A 17,837-nucleotide genomic window follows, 5' to 3' on the forward strand; every position below is an offset into this window, starting at 1 on the left:
ATCTGTGTTTGGTCTTTCATTGGCGTGAAACATGCCCACAACACTGGTTGGTGGACGCGATGACTATTGTAGTGCCGGTAAGAATTAAAACCGAAAGCACATGTGATTTCTGTAGGATTACATTATTTTCGCTGAACACTATTGTAATCAATGTAACAGTCGTTTTCAGCGCGCTATCGGTTAGGGGGGGACGCTACCCTGGAGACCGAACTTTTTTATTTTTTAAGATATCTGGATGAAACTTTCAGGGCTTGTTCACTACACTAAAACTAGCAGAAATGCTAAGTTTCATGAAGCTGTGTTTCTTAGTTCCAGAGTTATTGAGGTTTAACTGGGTGGTTCACATGGGTGCCTAAAGAAGTCTCTTCAGAAATTGCAGGACATAGTAGAAAGCTGAAATTCATTGTGGTCAGTCCTTAATAGATATCCCGGGGTGCTACAAAGCCGTTCTTAAAAATTTTTCCTCCAAAAAATTTTCACGCAACTTTGAACTTGATGTAGCCAGTAATGACTAGATTCATGAAAAATTGTTTATTATAAATTAACGGCACCAATTTTCAGAAAAAGGAGCTTGTTACGCCCTTGCAGTCTCATTCAGGAACAGAATGAATGAGTTTTTGCTTTCCTCAGCACCACAACTAGCGAAAAAATCCATTCTGAGAAAACTGGCCTAGAAAGTTCAACACTTGTTTTCTTCATAAAGCTCCAGCAGAGTAGCTAGAAGTGTCCTTGCGCACTCTTCTTTTGCCTGGCATCCATCATCTCTTGGTGTCGTTTGGATTTTTAGGCGTAAAGCATTTTTTTCACGAGCTCACTGGATGGCCAGGTGCCCTGGTTGAAGTCCCATGGAGTCCGATATAACTTTGGTTGCTTTGCAGCAGCCGGCATTGTAACGCAGCACTGCTTTATGTAGTGCTGTTCTTTCGGCATCAGGGACCACAAATTAAAGTGGAATGACTGATGCATTTTGTGTCTCGAGTTCAGCGTGAACCGCGTCATGACGTTTCGCATTCGCATAGATTTCTTCCTTCGTTAGGAAACGCGTCCGCAGATGAAGCGACGATGCACTCACGCTCGATGGCACCAATTCAGACGAGGGGCTGGGTCCGGCGATCTCAGAAACACTCAGTGTCACACTCGATGGCACCGATTCGGAGCACGTGCCAAGTCCGGCGATCTCGGAAACACTCCGTGCACTTGCGGCTCCAGCCACACTCGATGTGTTGGATTCTCGTGTGCTGTCGACAGCCGACAGCACAATTCCGCTGCTGCAAGCGTCTATGCAGTCTGCACCCGCCGCAGAATAGCGCAATTTCGATGCTCTTATAAGCCGCATAGCGTGCCTCCGTGCACCGGACCTCCGCGCTGTTTTCGGCTTCGTTGCCGGCATCGCCAGCAACAACAAAGACGAAGGGCACAGAACTAGTGCAAAAAGAAACAAAGAAAATGATCGAGAAGATGGCGCAAGGCGAAGAGCGGCTCGTACGCCGTCTGCTGCTTGTGTGTCGCGAAATCGTGGCTGTCGAAAATTGCGCTACTGTGTTCACGGGTCAACGATAATTTAGAACGCTTTACTTTGGCAGCTGCAAGCGGAAGCTCAATCATCAGATTACGATAGCGCACCGCACTCGTCGCGAACATAGCAGACGTGCGACTGTATTAGCGTTGACTCGTTGGACCCGCTGTTAGAGGTTCTTATCAGCACTTTGCAGCTTATGACGAAGACCATCATGGGACAACTCTTTGTACTCGCAATCGAGCCTGATGTACAGTCGCCGACTGATAAATCGGACACCGATAATTCGGACATGCTCGGTAATTCGGACAGTCGCGCGGCACCGCCGATGATCCCATAGAAGTAATGTGTAAAGACAACCGATATTTCGGTCGGACAGCTGCGAGATCTACATTCGATAATCCAGACCCTGTCCGAGACTGTCGCGCACGCCGAATCGCCTGCCATTATCTCCTCCGTCACCCGTACCATACAAAGTGTGGCCTCAGAGATCAAAACTAAAGCTAATTGGTGATCTATGAGGCTTTATTTCGATCGCTACTTTATGCGTCAGAGATTTGTGATTGGAAATGCCAATATCGGAGGCACTCGTCAACTGTGGGAAATCCCCGCGCTGCGCTGCTATCGCCACCATTCTGTCGAATGCGTCTGCGGTAAAGCGTTTTGCGCGCGCATTCATTTTTATCTTGACACTTGCTTTATTTTACGCTCTGGTGTCTCAGAAGATCCGAGTTAAATGGTGCCAACGGTGCCCTCACAGCCAGCGCCGAAGGCCGCGCCGACGACAACGAAACGCGGCAGATAAGTCAACTGCCGATTTTTCGGACGCCCGATTTTCCGGACATGCTCGAAAATTCAGACGCTTTCGCGGCACCGTCACCAGTCCCATAGACGCCAATGGTCAAGAACGTCTGAAATTGCGGACGCTAAAACTCTTCGGCGTCCGATTTTTCGCACTTTCTGCCCAAATCGCAGGTCCGAAAGGCAATAATTGAAGCCCCCACCTCTGCCGCGTCTATCATCTCGTAGGTTCGAACCAGCGCTTTTGCGAGTCGACCTGTTTGCGGCAGTAGCAGTCTGAAAGTCAGCTTTGTCGTGACGCCGAAGTGTTGTGGGGTGAAGCGGACCGGAAATTCAAAGGGGCCGCTATCACGGTGCCGTGCGGCGATGTCTTTACGGGTAAGCAGTGGAAATGCACGGAGGTGTGATGGCGGCAGGTGGCAAACGTGCCAGTACGGCTCAATCGCTGACAAGCCTTACGATATGCATCTTCAGTCAGCTGCTCGATAGTGCATTGGCCTGGTGCAGTTGAATGCGTAGTGCACGCATTTAATAGGCGAGAACCCAATCGTGCCGCGCCGCCATTCATGCTGCCTCTTTGTGCGACCGCTAAGTGTGCCGCACACGAACGAAACCAGCTCGCCATCGTACAGCGATCACACCACACTGGCGGAGATACAGGCGGACTTGGTTGCACGTAAGCGGTAGTGCGGGCAGCAATGCATTGACAACTTTTTTCGGCCACCGGGACCCTAAAGTGTCAATAAAAGTACTTTTTTCTTCTGACGCATTCGTTTTTTCGGACATTCGATAATTCGGACTTATTTACATTCCCCGTGGAGTCCGAATTATCGGTCGTCGACTGTACTTGAAACATTGGGTGCTGCGGCCACGCACATTGCAACCGAGCTTTCTACTCGATGTCGTGGCTAGGCCTAACTCCGCTCACGGTGCCGATGTACGAGACAAATCCGAACTTTGCGAGCAAGAACATCGCACTTACCGACATGCGAAAGCGAAGAAGCCGCAATGTCCTTCGTCGCAAGCCAAGAATCGCATCGCCCACTGGCTCCTCAGAACCGCGGATGGGCATTTTGCGCATCGGCAGTGGACCCTACGGCCAAGCTCGCCGCGCAGCGACCGCTCGGAGAAGCGGTGGCAGCGGCCAGCAATTTCGTGCGTCAGCATCCCAAAATGCAACGCCAAGCACACTGTGCGCCGATTTTTTGTCGCTACAGCTAGGCATAGCTGATCATAGACAGACCGAAGATCGGCGGCCTTCGTTCTTAAATCTGTACGTCGATGTCCGCGGCGTGCTGTTCCCGTCCCAAAAGTATGCTAAGCGATGTTTGAAGTTGGAAGTTATTGAATTTGGTATGTCCGTGGTAGAAAAGTCCGCTCTAAAGGAGTCCTGACCACCTTGCTGGTTAGTCAATTATATCCGAATGTCCGTTGTATCAGAATCTGTCGTAAACGAAGCTCAATCATGGAACAAATACGGAGGTCGCCATAACATCGCAAATTGGTATGTAATATTTGAATGTCTGTTGTAAACAGATTCGTTGTAATGAAGTTATACTGTAAACTACGTACCTGGAACAATGCTTTTGTTTTCTGCCGTGACCATGCTTCAGAAACAAGCTGAAACATTGCATTAGTTCACGCCGTGTAAAGCAAGTGATCATGTGGGCACGTGTATGAAGTACATGTAGCAAGTTCGCTGTGAATTTAGGCTCCACGCAAGTTAACCAATATTTTTACACTGCTGACGGAACCAAGTGCAGCTGGCAATGTGATCTCGAGTCTGCAGTCTGCATTTCGTTGGCGGTAAGCCATCGACAGATCCAGCAATTTTCCTTCGTAAGCTGCTGCTGTTTTTCCACCATACCGCAGTTCGTAAGCAGGAGCAGCTAGGAAGAAGCCCCTCATGCCTGGCTAAAGGCGTCGCGGACCGCGAGAATTTAAAAATTTATTCCCCTTATACTGCCGTTGCCCTTAAAGGGACACTAAGGAACAAATTGATTTTTCTCATATTAGTAAAGTACTCTTTCACGATATCAAAAATGCCACGCTTGCTGCGAGAAGATGCTTAGCCCTTTCGGCCCTGGCAGTGTCATTTGACACCACCACACATTTCCCCTAGCACCTCGGAAATAAAACCAAAACTGCTCATTATTGGGGGAATAATGCTTCAATGATCCCCACTGCGATTGACACCGATATGGTGACGTGCTTGCGGAGCTGGGAGCCGCAAAGATGAAGCTTGACCCAAGTCGTGGCTGACGCTGAGGCGGGTAAGCTGGGGTGGGCAGCGTACCGAAGCTGTTTCAATTAGTATAACACTGAAAAATGAGACGTGGTTCACGTTTTGGGTACTCGAGTGAGTAGCAGGAAAAAAGAAGCAATGTTTCTGATTGCACAACCGCTGAGCCCTGATGACATAATTTGATGCAGTGTCTGTAAATCCAATAATACTTGCGACCACCGGCTCAATTTTTCGTTTGTGGTCTTCTGAGGTCCTAAATATTAGGAAAACACGCACAAAAAGGTCTCCAACCAAAATAAGAAATCCAGGGCTGAAATGGTTAGTAAGCGAGTAAACGCGCAAAAATAAAATGTAGGTGGCGGCGCCACATTGAAGTTTCCGCACCATTCGGCGTGACGTCACATGTTTTGACGGCGCCTACTAGGGACTACGTATTTCCTAATCTGTAAAAATGAGGTACAGTTGACTCTCATTAATTTAATCTCAAACTCGAAGCGACCCCTGGATTTTGTTTCAATTATCAGGCTGTTTTAATTATCTGAAGTTCTTGTATATGCGACTCTGGGTAAGGTGACAGCACAAATTATGATTAGACATGTATATTCACACTTTTAAGCATTTCTAGATCCTAACTACACAAAAACACAAAGCGGGGCATGCAAGGTCAACAAGTTTATTGACTATCTACCGCTGACCAGACCTTTTAAAACAATCATGGATGGTCAACTGCTTATTTGCAACATGCGCATTTAGCACAAAGCTCTCGATGCCAGTAAGTGCAGCAAGTTCATTCTGAGAGTTTTCTGTTGCTGTCAGAAATTTTCTCACTTTAGCAATGTAGTGGAAGGCCTGTGCAGTTGTCATTTTCCACTTCTGGTTCTTCACTTTCACTGCTGTGTTGTGCTGGCAGCACCTCTGCCACCAAGCCTTGAGTGTGTCCTCCATGCACACGCACAGGTTATCATCAGTACCTGCATAATTGTTGAGGTCGGCAGCTATGTTGTGCGCTTTTAGAGCAGACAGCACCTGGCTTTCGTCGTCGTCCGCAGTCTGCAGGCAGTCGGGTGAGGTAACAATGCTACAGCCAGGTATGCGGAAGGCATGCTGGAAGCAGTTCCTTATTGTTGATGTGACAGCATTCCATGCGTCAGCGAGCATCCCCAACGACAAGAGGAGTGTGACACTGTAAGGCATGGAATTGCCCATACATATTGGCATTCTCTTTAGCAGTGTTTTCCGGTAATTAAGCTTCCAGCATTTGATAACCCTTTGATCCAGGGGCTGGAGGACAGCTGTAGTGTTAGGAGGCAGAAATTTGAGGCGAATTGCTTCCAACCCTTCCTCGTTGCCATGTGCAGGGCAGTTACCAACGATGAGCAAAATTTTCCTTTTTGCTCGCTTGATTTGCCCATCCAGTTTGCGGAGCCAACCCTCGACAAAGCTTGCGTCATCCAGGCTCGCGTGTTTCTGTTATATGCAACTGGGAGCGTTCGGACGCCATTAAAGCACCTGGGATGCTTTGACTTGCCCACAACGAAGAGTTCTGGCTTGCGACTTCCATCCATATTGGTGCAATCCATGTCGGTTAGCCGTTCTTTGCTGAGCTTTCTGCCTGTGCAACGCTCTCCCTTGTGACACAAGGTTTGATCGGGCAGGCATTTAAAAAACAGCCCCATTTCGTTGGGGCTGTTTGGGGGAGGAAGAGGAGAGAGTGGGTTACAGGCTGTATTTGGCTGTGCCAAATACAGCCTGTAACCCACTCTCTAACCCACCCATGTGGGAGGAGAGGCTGCGCCGCTAGGGAGGAGAATAGAGAAGGCGACCGAACACCTGCGTGAAGGAGGAGAGTGGGAGAGAGAGGCGCATGTGTGGACGCCACCACCGACGACGGAAACAGCCCCGAGCAAAAGCTGCTTCGCATCTAAAATAAATTTGAGTGGTAGACAGTACCTTTAAAAGGGGAAGGGGTACTTTGACATAAAGCATTCTTCTATTTATGTTAGGATGATAAAAACTTGGTGATTATATATTTATGTGTGCATGTGCACATATCAAATATGAACTCAGTTTTTATGTACCCCTTATCATTAAAGGGGCACTGACATAAATTTCAAGCTCGAGATGTGACCTTCATTCGATTGCTCAGTATAGATAAGTATTTTTGACCAAAGTTGAATGATGTCCTGGAGGTCTTTATTTCGAGGGCAAACTGCATACGAAAGCGCGACGGGGCTTTCAGCACCCTGTGATGTTGACATTACTGCGACTTGTTTGGTGTGGCCCATACCATCCTGTGTAATCATGCGCTGGTGGCGACGTCGTCGACAATTGAATTCTTCTTATCGTGGCGCTGACTCGCACCGACACCTGGAAACGTTCTCACTCCCAGTGGCTCTCCTCACTCACCATGCCTGATCTGGGTCATACCACTTCAAATGACTTGTCCTGTGGTCGTCAGTGTGTCGGGGAACCGTTGTGGGCTGCAGTTGTGTTGTTTGAAGAGCGGAAATAGTGTGTAGTTTCACTACACGTACGTTACACGCCAACATGACCACAAGCTATCAAAGTGGAGTAGGGTATAGGTAAATATCACTAACAAGTACCAAGCATGTGGCGTTAATAGAGAATTTTAGTTCCTCTGTAAACTTCTTTGCGTCAGCGTAATATTGGATCACTGCAGTCGTAAACGTGAGAGGCCGAATATGTGGGGTCATCTGGCCAAGGTCAGTGTTTGAGAAAGTCTGAAACGTCAATATTATGAATAGCAGTGATCTAGTAATTGAGAAATTAAGGTAAGTGCAGGACAGTGTATGCACCACCAGTGGGACATTTTGGAGTGAGCCCGATGTCTTCAAGAGTCCAGAGTATAACTAGTATTCAAGCTACTTACGATTAAAAAAAACATTGCGAGTATTACAAGACATAATAAAATGCTGCTTGTGCATTTGTTTGGTTCACGGAAAAAAGAAATTGACGTTCTAGTGGGAAATTGTGTGGGTTGTGCAAAAGATCCATTTTTGTAGGGCTGCACTCCACTTGCGCGTTCGCATCTCAGTGGTAGTGCATGTGACTTGCACTCTCGTAAAAGTCGCTCTAACGGAGTGCCGTGTCCATGTGATGTGTAATGTGCTCTTCAGAGCAGAAACCTCAGCGTTGGCTGCCGGGCAGTTAAAGGTAGACAACATTCGGCCGTGTGGCATCAGGAAGCCTTTTCAGGTGCGTGCTTTGAAGTGTGCCAACGCTGTGCGGACCACTAGAACGTGACTTTCTTTCAAAATAAGCATTTCCTTGGCACGACACAAGCACTGCGAGGTTTCTGGAACGCTATTTCGACAAACAGCATTGACTTCTCATTTGCCTTTAGTGTCCCGTTAAGTTTTAATATTAGACAACAGTTGGAGTTTATCAATAATTGCAGCCACTGCAGGGGGCCTGTGGGATTCCGCTGGGAAAGCACGGTGACACACTATCCTGGTGTATCGGTGCTGCTTCTTGACTTCGGCAAAAGTTCAAGTTGATGAACCTGTCTAAATGAAATGTGGTGACCTTCATTCTCGGGAATTTCTTTTAGCGCGGCGCCTGAATTGGGACACAATATAGCAATTATTTATGTACCCACTATTTCATTAACAGTCAACGAACCAAAAGCCTGATGAGTCTGTCCATTAAGTGCAACAGTGTATACTTCACTGTGCAGCTTGAATGTCATTGTTGCAGTGAAAGCACAGATGTCATCGCAATAGTTATTTTTGGTGGTAAAAAGGATATGCAAGAACAGTTTACGCAGCTAGAAGCATCGGGAAAAGCCGCACTGAATAACCAATGAAAAGTGTATCGCCAGGAAACGTCGGGCAGCCTGATGCCACGGATATTTATAAATTTGGGGCTGTGCTCAGGAAAGCGAGGAGTTAAGAGTTAATTTTACTTTTTGGGATGTTATATAAAATGTGCACATTTATCTGCACATATATTTATTCTGTTATGCCTGTAACGCTACTCTCACTTAGTGACTTTAAAAGTTTTCTTTGTAAATCTGTAACAGGCAGCTGCTCCAAAGTGAGCTTGTAGCTGCTCCAGAAGCTGCGCCTAAGTGGTTTCTATCACATCACTGCTGCAGCGTAAATGATTCAGCAGCATATTGTTTTTCGTGGTTTTATTCAGTCAGAATATAGCTAGTCTTGGTGGTATGAATTGCTCTTGCGGTTGAAATATCAATCCAAGGTGTGAGAAACGTGGTTGGTACCTGTAGCAATGCCTCTGTTATAAAAACGGTTTTCAAAAAATTTATTTTTTCATGATTTTGCATCTGAAAGATCAGTGTCCCCTTTTAACCTACCCGCTCATCGCACAATTCACGTGGCGTGAAGCCTGGTGCGATTTTACACTTCTGCTATGCAATATTGCATCTAACCTACATGGCACGTGTATAGGGCTTTTTCTGAAGCAGTTTCAAGCACTGGTGTCGCTTGGCTGTTCGACTGGTTTCTGGACTGCATTCTGGCTTGAACCAGATTTTTATTTCTTGCATCCAGTGCAATTTTTCGCTCATTGTCAATGCCACAGACACTGAAATATCTGCGACACAGGCTCCTTAATGCTATGGCGTTCATACTTTTCATCAGTGAAAGGTGGCTACTACAATGTTCATGCAAGGACGGATGGATACTTAGATGTTAAGTGTTGCCTTTATAGCAAGGCAGGACCTACAGACAACCAAGGCCCACTTTTAATTCGTCCTAAACCCTTTTGTCCTGGACTTCTTTTTTTTTTTTTTCGAAAATTGTACTTTTGACATTTTGTTGTAAAATTGTTGGTTGTTAAACTTCTATTTTCCAAGTACCAAGGCTGAATTCCAACTGGAAATTGGTGAAGAATCGGTTTGATTTAGCCGAAGGCACTGTGGTCTCAGCAACAGCAGTCCCTGAGGCTGCATGTTCAGGGTGAAGTTGATGTGGATAAAGAGGAAAGCACGAATCATGTGGCCAAGTGCCTAGGCACGGCATTTCACAAACTGCAAACACCTCTTCTGAGTGTAGATAAGTTGAAAGATGACTGTATGAAAGCTGCAAAATCCTTACCAAATTTAAATAATCACTAACATAAAATGTCCATCAAATGCATTGTGCCATCCGGGCATCCCACTTTCATTTGTCATCAAGCAACATGGCTGTAATACCCCTGTCACACGGGCACCCGTGAACTCCGTAACTCCCTCGTCTTTTCCTCGAGGGAGGTGGGGTTCATGTCACACTGTCACCATTTCACTGAGGAAGTTAAATAGAGCTTTTGGTGGAGGGAGTTCGATAATGACCATTTCGGCTCGATGGAGTATTCTCGTTCCCAGCCAGCTACTGCTACGCTGAAAACCACACTAGCAAAATCGTCCTAATGACCTCAATTGTAATTTTCATAGCATTTCACGCCCCGTAATGTAAGTTTTAGTTGTATCTTTTCGGACATCGGCGCTTGTACTCTCCACACCAGCGCCTCGCCAAGCCGCCGCTGTGAAGCATGCATGCTGTGAAGCGTCACACCATAGTTGTTTCTGCACGTTTGAGGTGCACGCACAAGCACTGTGACAGCAATGGTGATTCCGAGCACTTCATCAACACACAAAAACAAGGTTTTGTTGCTTTAAAGGCGACTGCACAGGCAAAAAAATGGACGTTTCGACGAGCGCGGCAGCGCTGTTTCTGCGCCATGCGGCAAACGTCGAAAGCTTGCACCGAGCCGTGTAGCACGGCCACAATTCCATTCTGGTTAAGCTCCATTAAAGAGTTCAATGCGGAACGGAGATAAACTGAGTTTGGTGGTGGCAGTGTGACAGGGGTATAACAAATGGTGTCCAGAAGGAGCGACCTCCTGGTGTAAGCACAAGTGAGCCGGAGCTTTTGGGAAACCTGCACTAAATCACACTTGAATCCTGACCATGGCACTGGAGTTGGCTGTACTTTCCATACATGTGTCTCACAGATGAAAAGCTCTTGGTCCACTCTTGCACGGAAAGATGCAAGATGAGGTATCGCCCAACGGCAAGATCTGGCCTCTGTGTCCAAAGACGAAGGCTTGCATCCTGTAGAGATGCAAGCCGCGATGCCTACCACGTGTTCCAATAAGGGATATTCAAGCCTTGACTGCATTGTTCAAAAGCTTGGTATACTGTGGTCTGAAGACCTTGTCACTCTGGGCCACTTACGTGACCAGAAGAGAATGAGAATACACGATGCCTTGGCAAGGCAGCCGAGGCGCTGGCCCTTTGTCACCACGTGGTAAAGAGACTACACCTTGACTCCATTTTTAAGGGCTGGGAAGGACTAACATATGGAGTTACACATTTCTAAATGCACTGGCTGTGCAAAGGGTGCATTCTTGTATGAGCTAGGCCTTTTTTCGTGACATCTCGCCATTGCTTATGTGTTGATGATGCCACGACCATAAGCATGCGAATTGGTGCTGGTCAAAAGGTGACGCATGTATGGAAAGCAAAGGGCAAGCCTCTTTAGCTTCGTGGGAAAACTGTATCACATGTATCCCGAGACTGTGATTATATAGCGGCGTGCTGAGTGGGTTGTAAGCACATCGTGCCACCTTTTGCCGAGGCTTTGGTAGAGTAACGGAAAAGCAAATCATAGTGCCTTATTGGGTATCAGAACGGGACGTTTTTTGTTTCAGTTTTAGTTTCGTTCCACCGCAAAAGTTCCTTTCTCTTTCTGTATCGGAACAAAAAAAATGTTCCGGAACAGTTTGGGACGGTTTTATTTGTATGCAAAAATGGTTTGACACTGAAGTAACAATAAAAACATAGGATTTCTGGTATAGTTACTTGCGCTTCTCTTAACGTGGGACAAGGGTGAAACATGTTCTTCCCACATTCTTAAAGGGGCCCCTGACCAGGTGACATGACGAATTCTAGTTAGACCTTGGAAGTTGTTACGAGCCCAATAAAGAGCATTATGCCACAAGAATTTTTCTAATCTGTCCGTTAGAAGCTGAGAAAAACAATAATTTGTAGCGGCGCGAAACCATGATGCGAGGAGGCGAGCTGCAAACCCTTGCCACTGGCGGCGTTCTTTGCGCTTCATCTTTGCAAGTTATGCAGAATGCGCTCTCGCCGATCACTTGGCTTTCAACCTATCAGTGAGACGAAAGCTGCGACATTTGTACGGATGCCAGACTAGCGGTCTGCCGCATGAACATCTAGTTAGACGCGGGAAGATAAATTAGCCTAATGAGTGCTGGAACGCGGTAGAAAATTGGTTTCTTTGTAAAGGGTGCCGTCTGCACGACGCGCAAAGCGCGAGAACACGAACGCATGCGAAACGGAGGTAGATTAGTCTCGAATCTCGCTGCAATTCTCAGTAAAAATTAAAAAAGAAAGCGCACACATTCCGTTTGTGTGTTTTATTGTTGCTCTCAAGTTTTATTCATCCATTCAAGCAACAAATTATGCAAACTACACGTCGTGTAAATAATTATCGCAGTGTCACGTGCTACTGTTGGTGACGTCAGAGCACAGTCGTCTACGTAGAGGGGCGACGTCACAGCACTACCATCTACGTAGGGCCATTCCACCATGTACGTCATCCTCTCATTCTCTGGGCGCGCGGCCGCGAGAAGGGCAAGCAGCGTTCAGCTTGAAATTTGACCCATTCACGCGTTGCATAGCGTTGCAAATTTTGGCACACGTAATCGCGAACGCCCAGTGCATGCATTGCGCTCGTCAACTCAAAATTGTCAAACCTGGTGAGGGGCCCTTTAAGAGGAACACAAGTAAGTATACCATGAATTCCTGCCAACTATAGTGCAAACCAGTACCCTTCTAGTTAATTGCGAATTTTCTGAGCAGGCTCAGTGTTTTGTGTCAAGGGAGTGAGCATAATCTCAGTAGCAGCCAGTCATCGGGTGTACTGTGTGATGTGCGAGAGCGCTGTTCTAATAAAAACAACCTTCACTGCTGGGAATGCCCTCTCCACGCTGGCCTGTGTTACAGGGAACTTCACTACCTGTGTGACAGGCACATGAAAGTCCACTTGCGTTAATATAAACAGCTCTGGTTGCCACTCTTTTCATTTTTTTCAAAATTTTAACGCACATTTACTTCTGAATTCCTGTCTGAGATAAGTGCTAATACTGTACCCCGACATATGCATCATTGCTCACGTTGCATGACCTCGGTTGTTCCCGATCGCAAAGTTTTCCCGTCAACCGAAAAATGATAAAAAATATTTCGGTTTGCCTCTGGAACGAAATAATAGACAATGTTTCAGTTGCATTTTAGTTTCGGTCAAAAATAGTTTTTTTTTTCTTTAGTTTTTGTTCTATTCTGACACATTGGTGCCTATCATCAAACTGCTAACTATTTATCAGATCACGCACTGGTGCTGCTTTAATGGCTTTACTTTGGAGATGATCTGCTGATGCTCTTGTGCCGCTCCAGACCTGAGCTTTGTGTGCGGGCGTTCTTGGGGCTATTTCGATACTACAGGCGTCTATTGTTTCCACTAGCAGGGAAGCGTTCTCGTTTCGCTTAGCGAAGCTAATAACCTGAGAAAATATATCTACGGTATAGTTTATTGAACCGCCGCCATCATGTTCGGACTACCGAGAAGGCGTCGGCTATGCGGTGCATGTGCGGTTTTTCGTCCATGAAAATTAATCTTTTGGCATTGTAGTTAACAGAGGTGGTCATAGAACTTCACCGAACCTTTACCCAACTACAGTAATACCTTGTTAACGCACTCTAATATCTAAAAAAATGGTTGTCGAAATTTTTTGCGGTACTGAACGATTTCCCATAGGTGCAATGTATTTATTGCCTTTCATCTCGAAGCATTTTCGTGCCCACTTTCTGTTATCTCAATCTCGACTGAGAGTGGAACAAGAACTTCGCCGCCGAACCGTTTCACAAAATACTAGCGGCAAAATGTCACAAGTTTCACCAGGTTCGCGCGAGGCTGCCGTGCTTACGACGAAGTGTACACTGTTCCCAAAAGTGAAGTTGGAACCTAGTGGCATAACAACTTCGTCAAGCAACCCTGTATCACGTCATGTGACACTATAGACGTGTACAGAGGCAGGCCCTGCAATATAACTCGGGTCGTACACATTTTGTTTACCGTCAGAGATGCGATTTCAGCATTTTATTTACGCAAGGCACTTCGCACCGATTTTTTTTGTTGGCAGCGTGATTTGGTGAGGCTAACGGTGCCAAAGCAATGTCACTGATGCTGCAAAGAAAGGTAACCCTAATCAAAGCGGATTCGAAGCTCAAAGTTTCCGGACGTTAAAACGGTGCTGAATGTGTGGTTGCATCGTGCGAGAGGAGCCTCCTCCAGTCACAACGTTGACAGAGAAGGCCGATTTTCGGGACTTGGCGGTGGGCTACACTGATCTCGCCTGCAACATCGGCTGGTTTTACCATTTTCTTAAGCCAAACAACGTGGCGTCACGCACGGTGATCGCGGCAGTGTCGACGCAGCTACTCAAGGGGTGACATCAGCCGAAACAAGAAACATGCTTCACTTGATGTGAAATAAGGTTGAGTGCAGCGGCATGGACGATCGGCACATGCGATGTGTTAAGCAACTCGAGAAAGCTTTGCTAGGTGCAAGTGTTACTGAGAGGCAGACCAGCCTTAGTCTGTCTTTCTGCACTCAATAAAAAGGCAGTGCCGAAAAACACAGCTGGTTGATAGCTCTGGTATGACATTATTGTTCTTGAAAGGGATACTGAACAAAAATTTGAAAAAGCTACGAAAACACTTGCATTCAACTCGGACGACACGACTGTTCCTATAAACAGCGTTTATTTCACATAATTTCGAGCAGTTGGCCATATTTTTAGTGGATTGTGAGAGCGCGGCGGCTGCACACCAGTGCACTTGTGGACGGCCGTCACGTCGAATGCTCCAGCAAGAGGGGGGCAACCGGCACGCTCTCTCTTGCCCTGCCACTTCCCTTTCTCCACCTCTCCTCTGAAGAACACCTTCCCGACCGTGAGAACACGTTTTGAGAGAGACGCGCGGCAGCGGGTGGCGGCTTGCGATGTTGATTGGTAAGCGATTTTGCAGCGAGCACGGTTGGCGAGTTAGTATCCGCCGAGTTTCCCAGTCACTTCCTCTCTAGTTCGCGGTGCGGCCGCTAGACGCGCCACTTTGCGAAAAATGCATTAAATTCATTACTTTCTGCTAGTCTCTGGCTGAAATGAAGGTTGTTTCAACAAATTTCAGCACCCAATCTTTCAATTGGGCCATTTATCTCTGCAGCGAAAATTTTGTTCAGTATCCCTTTAAAACCTTTACAAAGAGCCAGTTAGGCACTTCTGTTAAGAAACTGTTCAGTAGTGATAATGTTTCTAGATAAAACTGTACCTCTCAATGGCATTTGCGCAACTTTGCTTATCTTGAAATTTTTTTCCGGTTTTTACTGCTTCAAGTTAACGAGGTATTATTGTATTTAGGTGACCTCGTGACACTTCGTGGCCACAAAAGTACAGATGCACTGTAGCATGACCAATGTTCACATGCCAAGAAATTTTCCGGCTAACGAGAGGTATACAGTTCCGTTGTAAAAAATCAAAGTTAGAGAAAATTGTTTAAACAACGCTCTTTTCAATAAAGATCAAAACCAGTTGCAGCTTCCTGGCACATTTTGTTACAATGCTAAGCTTTCCACAAGTGGACTAATCAGACCGTGTAGCATGGTCTAATTTGAAATGTACTCAAGATACCCTACCGAAACTGCATATTTCATTATTCAAGACACTTCTGAGTATTCCTGCCTAATTTCATTACTCTAGCTCAACAAACAAAATGTTTTTTGATTGCCACCTCCCTCCTTAACACTGGCAAGTGGCGACTTCACTTTTTGGAAGTGTTGAATGCACTCCTAGGACATTTCCGTTGAAAAACTGCATCAACTAATAGTCGGGCTGTGCCTTGACACTTGCACGTCTGATAGCAAATGATGCTACATGAATCTTGTCCTGGCATCGTGCAGAGGGTAATCACTGGTGTCCTCTGTCAAGGCTGCGACGCACAGAGTTGTGGACCTCTACTTTTAAAACATGCAGTGATGTGATAGCTGCACCAATTGTGCCAAACTGCACCAAGAGGTGAAACCTGCCACATCCTGCTACATGTTTGCTAAAATCTCATAATCTGGGCCGAGCAGGTGCCTTGACGTCATTTGTGATCTTACGGAGATAAAGAAGACTGAACATGCTTGCAAACCATATTTTACCTACAACTGCAATTTCGAGTGGTCATTGGGGCATTCTGACATGTACTATGTAGTTGAAGTAGTTGCTAGGCGCAACCCTGCCAAACAATTCAGACTGACCCATACTGCGCGCAGGAAGTTTTCTACTGCCACTAGACCATATTGTATTACATGTTATGCTCAGTAGATTAGCTTCAAACTGTTGGGGACCAAGCTACATTGAGCAGTATATGTACTATGTGCTTGAATGGACCATTTAGTTATAGTTAGCTTGTAGCTTGTTTACAAAAAAGTTGTACTGTTTGTTGGGATATACTTCCATAAAAGTTTGTGCAGGGTACTTAATTTACAAGTTGTCTGACCATACAATCACCGGACTTTATCAACAATACCACTCACTGCAGTAGAGAGCGAGATTTTTCTGAGAAAGCATGGTATCAAAAGTATTCTGGTATCTTGGTTCTGTTTCTCGACTGCAGCAGCAGTTGGCATTTGGAAGCTTGCCAAAGTTAATACAAAGGCTCACAATACCGCAAATTTCATGGAGCACAATTAGATTTTGGGCACAAATGACCAGTTATTAAACCCTGTATTTTAAGGGGTATTCAGACGCTCGGGGGAGACGGGGGGCCGCGACGTCACGGATTAGCGAGTGGGCGTGACCCCCCCCCCCACCCCAAGCCTCCTCGGGGGAGTGGGGTGGGGGGTGCTATATCCCGGCAGTGGGGGATATAGCAAAATTTCGGGCCACATTGTTGCACTTGCTCCTGCAGAGAGTGGCAGCGGGTGTACAGTCTGCAGCTGCATGGTCGTCTGCAGCTCGTCAAACGGGTGGTGCAAGCCACCAGAGTAGTCTAGTAACACTGTTCTCCCCCTCAGTTCGCCTTGTCCGTGTGAGTGGGGGCATTTTCTCCCCCGTCTGAATACCCCTTTATGAACCGTCCGCAATTCTCTCCATAAAGCACAACCACAGGCACTTTACCACCCATTCATAAGAATAGTCTTCCTGGATAGTAAACAGAGCGCATAGAAGTTTTATACAAATTGTGCTTCCAGTACTGTCACTGAAGTATCAGAGAAAGTCATATAAAAATAGGTTGGTTCTGGGAAAATGCTAAGTAGCCTGAGGTTACGGTTCCAAAGAAACTTAAGGGCTGTCCGCAGATATCATTTCATCTTTTGGGGTATTATGAGTAAATATGCATGTATTTGTGCATACATAGACTTTGCTAAACATGTAGTACAACTGATCAAGCTTAGAGAAAAATATTTGAGTTAGAAAATGTTTGGTAACTGCTCCAAAAAGTGGTTAAGGTGGTTATGCTTAAGAGAGCAAATCTTTGGTCAAGTTGGTGATCCATTATGTGACTAACAGCGCAAAAAAGGACAAGGGGCCAGGAAGAAAGACAGACAAGCGCGGACTTACAACTGAAGTTTATTTCCGAAACGAGACAGAATATAAGAAAACTGCACATGAACAAAAAAGATTTCAAAGCACTATTTGCAAAAAAGCAAAACAGTGTTATCAGACCACATCATATTTTCCATTGCCTTGATGGAAAAAGGAGTTCGGTACATGTCCCGTCGCATGAGCACTGCAAGTGATCTGGGCTGATAACACTGTTTTGCTTTTTTGCAAATAGTGCTTTTCAATCTTTTTCGTTCACGTGCCGTTTCCTTATATTCTGTCTTGTTTCGGAAATAAACTTCAGTTGTAAGTCAGCGCTTGAACTGTTTCTTCCTGGTCCCTTGTCCTTTTTTGCGCTGTTAGTCACATAGTGGTTATGCTGTTCCAAAGAAAGATTTTAGCTAGGCCAAAGTGGCTTCGGTCGATCACATCACTGAACATGCATGTGTGCCTCGATGAGAACTTGCTGTTTTGGCACCTCTTTGTCTCAGTAAGGCGCATGTATCTCTATAAAGCATGTATCTCTATATTATGTATTTTAAGGGTTATGGGCAGTTCAAGCTTGAGATGCATTGTGTCTAGTCAGCATAAAATTGAATGGATATACAGTTTACTATGATATAAAGACAGGGAATTACTTTGTCATTC

At 46.0% G+C, this 17,837-nt stretch overlaps 1 protein-coding gene across 1 annotated transcript in view; it reads left to right on the forward strand.

Moving 5' to 3' along the window:
- LOC119388254 (eukaryotic initiation factor 4A-I) overlaps nt 1-17,837 on the forward strand; it is an 84,592-nt gene that overhangs the window by 8,723 nt on the left and 58,032 nt on the right. The gene's annotated exons all lie outside the window — the stretch shown is intronic.

The sequence above is a fragment of the Rhipicephalus sanguineus genome, chromosome 3 (assembly GCF_013339695.2).
Source record: "Rhipicephalus sanguineus isolate Rsan-2018 chromosome 3, BIME_Rsan_1.4, whole genome shotgun sequence".
Classification (NCBI taxonomy): domain Eukaryota; kingdom Metazoa; phylum Arthropoda; class Arachnida; order Ixodida; family Ixodidae; genus Rhipicephalus; species Rhipicephalus sanguineus.